This window comes from Pongo pygmaeus, chromosome X (genome assembly GCF_028885625.2).
Source record: "Pongo pygmaeus isolate AG05252 chromosome X, NHGRI_mPonPyg2-v2.0_pri, whole genome shotgun sequence".
NCBI classification, from domain to species: Eukaryota; Metazoa; Chordata; class Mammalia; order Primates; family Hominidae; genus Pongo; species Pongo pygmaeus.
Genome location: NC_072396.2, coordinates 67,166,407 through 67,173,703, shown reverse-complemented (window position 1 = coordinate 67,173,703; position 7,297 = coordinate 67,166,407).

The following is a 7,297-nucleotide window of genomic DNA, read 5'->3' as shown; positions in this document are numbered from 1 at the left end:
AGGTCTTAGTTCCAGAGGGAGGAATACTGCCACCAGGAGGCACAACAATGATTCCATTAAACTGGAAGTTAAGATTGCCACCTGGACACTTTGGGCTCCTCCTACCTCTAAGTCAACAGGCTAAGAAGGGAGTTCCAATGTTGGCTGGGGTGAATGACCTGGACTTTCAAGATGAAGTCAGTCTACTACTCCACAACGGAGGTAAGGAAGAGTATGTGTGGAATACAGGAGTTCCCTTCAGGCGTCTCTTAGTATTACCATACCCTGTGATTAAGGTCAATGAGAAACTACAACAACATAATCCAGGCAGGACTACAAATAGCCCAGACCCTTCAGGAATGGAAGTTTGGGTCACTCCACCGGTAAAAAACCACGACCTGCTGAGGTGCTTGCTGAAGGCAAAGGGGATGCCAAATGGGTATTAGAAGATTATAGTCATCAATAACAGCTGCAGACCAGTTGCAGAAATAAGGACGGAAATTGTCATGAGTATTTCCTTCTTATTTTGTTAAGAACATGTTTGTGTATGTATACACTTGTACTGAGAGAATATCTTCACTTTATTTCCTTTCTTTTTCCTTCATCATGTGACATAAGATTTACTGACTTCCTATCAGCATTTAAGTGTTGTTATCTTTATGTAATAGCATTTCGGCTAAGAATGAGTCAGCTTCCGGTTGTACAAAGGATAGCTGTATTATGTTAGGCTTAATTTTGACATTATTATTGTCTTTATTTAAAGATTATATACGATTTCAGGAGATGTGTATGGGTTCAAGTCGACAAGGGGTGGACTTATGGTTAATATTGAGTGTCCACTTGATCAGATTGAAGGATGCAAAGTATTGTTCCTGGGTGTATCTGGGAGGGTGTTTTCAAAGGAGATTAACATTTGAGTCAGTGGACTGGGAGAGGCAGACCCACCCTCAATCTGGGTGGGCACAATCTAATCAGCTGCCAGCTCAGCTAGAATATAGTAGGCAGAAGAACTTGGAAGGAACAGACTGGCTGAATCTTCCAGCCTTCCTCATTCTCCTGTGCTGGATGTTTCCTGCCCTAGAACATCAGACTCCAAGTTCTTCAGCTTTTGGACTCTTGGACTTACACCAGTGGTTTGCCAGGTGCTGTCAGGCCTTCACCATTCACTGAAGGCTGCAATGTCAGCTTCCCTACCTTTGAGGTGTTGTGACTCGGACTGGCTTCCTTGCTCCTCAGCTTGCACACGGCCTATTGTGGGACTTCACCTTGTGATCATGTGAGTCAATTCTCCTTAATAAACTCCCTTTCATATATACATATATCCTATTAGTCCTGTCCCTCTAGAGAACACTGACTAATACACAGGAGAAATAGGTTTTGAGATCAATTGCACAGGAGGGTGACTATAGTCAATAAGAATGCATGATTTATCTCAAAGTAAGAGAGTAAATTTCAAATGTCTCACCATAAAACAATGACAGGTAAACAAGGTGATGGATATGTTAATTAGCTTGATTTAATCATGCCACATTGTATACATATATCAAAACATCATATTATATCCCATAAGTGTATACAATTATGATTTGTCAATCAAAAATAAAAATAACTCTAAAGAGTTGATTTCCATCAAGCACTTATATGTTCCAGGCAGTATCCTCAGTAATCACTTCACATGGATTAACTCATTTATTTCAATGGCTTTGTTTTACTCATGCCCATTTTATAGATGAGGAAATTCAGGTGCAGTGAAGTAGGCTAAGTGAAGTTGCTCTAGGTCACACAGCTAGGAAGCAGGATGTCATAAAACTACAGAATGGGGTCGCTATACTTTCCTGGGTGGCAGCCTAGCTGGACCTTTACCAACTAGCCCATTGTCTGCAGTGGCTATTTCAAACCTTGTCCAATATTAACAGACTTCCTTGAAACTCCGTCTAGTACTGCTTTTCCTCTCACTGTCAACTAGGAATTTTGCCTCCTTCCTCCCAGAGCAGGTAGAGGTCATAAGGAGTGACATCTTCAACCTTCCATAACAACAAACTCTACTGAGTCCACCCATTTTTCCCTCTTGTCTTGATCCCTCATCCCAGCAAAGGTTAATTCATCTGTAAGGGCTCTGGATTCCATCCCCCACTCCCACCCGTAGCCCCCACCCATCAATTATCTTGTTTCCTGTATCTTCTACTTGATTGATTTCTTTCCCTCTCAGCACATAAACAAACTCACATCCTTCCATCTTGTAAAAACAAACCTGAACACCAGGGCTCCCTCTAGCTACCACATCTTTGCGGTCAAACTTCTAGAATAAGGAAGCTGTATACATTCTCCGTTTTCTCACAGACCATTCTCTTGACACCCCTGCGCAGTCTGGTGTATATCTACAGCTCTGTCCTGAACTGGCCTTGCCCATATTACCAGTGACTTGCCAGATCCACATCCAATGGTATCTTTTCTGCCTGTATCTTGCTGGATTTCTGGGCAGCATCTGACACATACACTCTTGGTAACTCTTGTCTTTTATAAAATCCCAGTACTTTACTTGGCTTCCAGGAGAGCCAGTTCTCTTTGTTCTGGTTTCACATTGCCAATCCCTCTTTCTCCGGGCCTTGTGGGCTTCTATTCCTCACTCTTCTCTTTCCCTCACATCATTCATCTAAGGTGTCAACACCAAGTCCAGCCAGTTCTATCTTCCAAATACATCCAGAGTCCAACCAGTTTCCACCACCTCCACTGTCTCTATTCTGATATGGATCACTATCAGTGCCTCCTTCCTGGCCTCTCTTCTTCTTCCTCTGTTGCTATAGCTCCCTAAATGTTTTACTAAGGTCATGTAACTCCTCAGCTCAAAATCCTGCAAAATCTGAAGTCTTTAAAATGACTCAGAAAACTATACATTGTCTGTTTCCCTATGTCCTCTCTGACCTCCTCTCCTACCACTTTCCTCCTCACTCACTGTGTTCCAGGTGCACTGGCTTGCCTAGATGCTCCTCTTACATTTCAGTATGTCACCACCTCAGGGACTTTGTATTTTCTGGTCTCTCTACCTGGAATGCTCTTCCTCCAGATATCCTCATGGTTTGCTCTCTCAGTTCCTCTAGGTCTTTGCTAGAATATCAACTTCCCCAACTTCCTTGTTTAAAACAGCACCCCTCAGTACTCTCTATACCCATTCCCTGCTCTATTTTTCTCCATCACATTATTTTTTCAAGAGACAAGGTCTCACTATGTTGCCCAGTCTGCAGTGCAGTGGCTATTTGTAGGCGCAATCCCACTACTGATCAAGATGGAAGTTTTTATGTGCTCCGTTTCTGATCTCGGCCAGTTCATACCTCCTTAGGCAGCCTGGTGGTCCCTTGCTCCTGGGAGATCACCATGCTGATGCTGAACTTAGTGCAGACACCCTATCAGCATAGTGCACTACAGCCCAGAACTCCTGGACTTAAGCTATCCTCCTGCTTCAGCCTCCCAAGTAGCTGGGACTACAGGCATGTGCCACTGCCCCAGGATATCCATCACATTTATTGCCATCTGACCTACTGTATATTTTATGTATATATTTGTTCATTGTCTATCCCTCACGGAGCTTCCGTTTTCATGATAAGAAAGAGAAAATGTAAACATGACCCTAAAATAAATAACAATAAGAAATATACCAAGAGGCGGTAAATGCTGTGGATAAGAAACAAAGGCCTATTAAATAATTGGAGAGTGAAGGGGGTGGAAATGGGGATTGCTATTTTATACATCAACTGTTCAGTGAAGGTGTCACTATTAATGACATTTGAGCAGCCACCTGAAGGAAATGAGGTGCAAACTATGCCAATATTCAGAGGACAAACACTGTAGGCAGAGGGAGCAACCAGTGTGCAAAGGCCCTGAGGTGGGATTTCTGACAAGTCAAATTCAACATGTCCTAAACAAAATCATTACATTTTCCTAATAAATCTTTTTTTTTTTTTTTTTTTTTTGAGATGGAGTCTCGCTCTGTCACCCAGGCTGGAGTGCAGTGGCGCGATCTCAGCTCACTCCAAGTTCCGCCTCCCAGGTTCACGCTGTTCTCCTGCCTCAGCCTCCCAAGTAGCTGTGACTACAGGCACCCACCACCACGCCCGGCTAATTTTTTGTATTTTTAGTAGAGATGGGGTTTCACTGTGTTAGCCAGGATGGTCTTGATCTCCTGACCTTGTGATCCACCCACCTCGGCCTCCCAAAGTGCTGGAATTACAGGCATGAGCCACCGCGCCCAGCCACATTTTCCTAATTCTGTTCCTATATTCCTCAGTTCAGTAGATGACAACACCATCCAGCAGTCCCTTGCCCAAGTAAGAAACTCAGGAGTTTTCTTCCTCTTCCACTAGACTGGTTGCCCTTGAGACCAGAAGCTGTGTGTAATCCATCATTCTGGGTAATGAGTGTGTCACTTAACACAGGGCCTGGCACAAAGGAGATGCCCAATGAGTGGTAACATCACACTTCATTGGTGGATGCTGGCACTTAAGCTTGATATTAGGCCTGAAAATGCCTTATTTCATGTTCAGTAAATACATGCTTGTCAACAAGTTTGTGCCAAACTCTCTGTTGAGTGCTGAGGATATGAAGATGAACAAAATAGTCTGCCCTGGGAAACTGAGTCTGGGTCTGCACAATAAAGTGAATCTGTGCATAAGGAATCACAGGCTTATGTGTGTTTATATTAAAAACTGGTTTCGGCCGGGTGTGGTGGCTCACGCCTGTAATCCCAGCACTTTGGGAGGCCGAGGCGGACGGATCACGAGGTCAGGAGATCTAGACCATCCTGGCTAACACAGTGAAACCCCGCCTCTACTAATAGTACGAAAAATTAGCTGGGTGTGGTGGCAGGTACCTGTAGTCCTAGCTACTCGGGAGGCTGAGGCAGGAGAATGGCGTGAACCCGGGAGGCGGAGCTTGCAGTGAGCCGAGATCGCTCCACTGCACTCCATTCCGGGCAACAGAACGAGACTCCGTCTCAAAAAAACTCAAAAACAAAACAAAAACTGGTTTCAAAGTCATATTAGCAGTTCCATAACTTTGAAGATCTGTACATTGGATCAGAAGGATAGCAATAATAATAACAGCATCAATAACTAACATTTATTGAGACCATCTTATGTACTAGCCTCTGTGCCACTTCATATGGACTACTCAATTCTTACCACAATTCTGTGACATGGGTGCTATTATTTTCATTTTGCAGAAAATAATGTTGAGACTCAGAGAGGTAAATTAACCTGCCCAGATCATACTGCTCCTAAGTGGCGAGCTTGGCATCCCAGCCCAGGCAGTCTGGTGGCAGAGCCACTACAATATACCACTTCCCTGGAAAAGATGAACTTAGCTAGTTGAGCCTCAATTTACCCAGGCAGTCATGGTCTTTTACACTTTGGCCCCGGGCCTTTCTTTCTAGTCTAATGTCCAGCTCTTCCTCTCCCCACCACAAAAATACTTAGCCACAGCCATCCAGAATTGTAGCTCTTGCCCAACCCACCATACCCTCTCACTGATGGACTTTGGCTTGGGCAGGAATCCTTCCCCTACTTTTCTGACTTGACCCAACCGTCAAAGCTATCCTCCATAGAACTTTTCTCTGATACCCCTTGCCACCCTGGGGAGAAGGAGTCTCTTCATCTGCAATGCTCCAGAACACCTTTGCTAGACCTCTAGTGTAGCTTTCAGTTCCTCTCAGAACTCCATACCCAGGTGCCTCAAAAAGGTTAACACTGTACTGCTTCTCCCAATAACTATCAACAGGCCTGGCATAGAGGAGATGACTATGGAAAACTTGGTGAAGAAAGAAATGAGCATTGTAATGATGTGCCCTGTAATGATGTGTCTACTTGAGTTTATGAAGTTGCCTCCACACAGCCCACACATCTGTTCTTACGGGCTTTTCACCGCAGCCACAAGACACTAGGCAGCACGAGGATTATCTCCATTTTGCAGGTAAACAAACTTAAGAAAGATTTCCAGCTCCTCACCACCAGTGCCTGTCTTGACTAAGCAAGTTGACCACGTGTCAGTCAGCATGTGGAATGGGGTCTTACAGTACTCTCTCTATGAGGAGGCATTTTGAGGTGCAAGTTTATGCACACACTTGGTCTTTCCATACATCATCCCTAGGGAGAAGTGAGCTATACAAACAAGAAGCTGTGTTGTCCCCTCCCACATCTTTTCCCCTTTAACACACACACAAAATATCCTCCTAAGACTCAGTAATATCCAGACCATAAAGAAGGGTGCTCAGCTGGGAGTTCTCTAGGATCACAAAGAATATATATATTTTTTCCTGAAGCCCCATTTCTTTTGGGTTTAGATCAATTTCTCATGAATTGTTCCTCCCACACTAGTCACTCCAAAAACTCACTGGTGTGACAGAATGTTTGGTGGCTGAGCAGAAGGCATAGAAGACTAGCTAGCCCCTGTGACCGGAGCAGCACAACAGTGCCTGGGACTATTTCAAGCCTGCCACCTGACTACTTTGCACACCTCCTCTCTGCCTGCTTCCACAACTGAGACTGCTCTGGCCCTTTGTTTCCCTGGACCCCAGGTTTGCAAACTGCCTTCTCATAATCTTGGTCTAATTCAGAGAATCAAGGTTCTGAGTGAAATGTGAGCAAGTGGCAGTGACCAGAGGCACGAGGTAGGGAGGAAGTCTATAATGGAGATTCTGGAAAAGAAAATAAACTTCCAAATCAGGCCCACAAATGAGAATCAGGACTTTGCAAAGCAGGAAAGCACAGCCCCAGGGAAACTTTTATAGTCCACCCATCCAGATGGGAAAAAAAGTTGCATAATGAGCCAGCAGCAGCTCCCTACTCCTCACCATTTATTTAGACTCGGTACTAGGATGGGAGTCTGATGTTCAATATTGATTTTTGTTGGCAATGTATAGAATGTCATGGAAGGTCATGGAACATCTATATTTTCTATAATATTCCGTGGAAGGTCATGGAATATTATAGAAAAAAATGAGTTGAACTGTCGGATCTCAAAGATATCAAGGGAGCCTGATGATGCTTACCCTCTCCTTGTGGAGGCGGGGTGATGGACTGGCCCAGAGAAAAAAATGAATTGGCCAAGGTGTCCAGCAAGTCTGAGGTAGAGCTAGAGTCAGATCCCTAGCAGCCATGTCAGTTCCTGTGCTCTACACATGCAGAGGCAGCAGTCCACCTCTTACCAGTTCAGCAGCTGGATCTTTTCAAGACCGTCAGGACCCAGAAGTAGCAGAAAACACTCCTGCAATGCAAAAATAGCACGCATTGTTCTCTAATCCTTCTCTCTATCCTCAGCTTTAATCCAC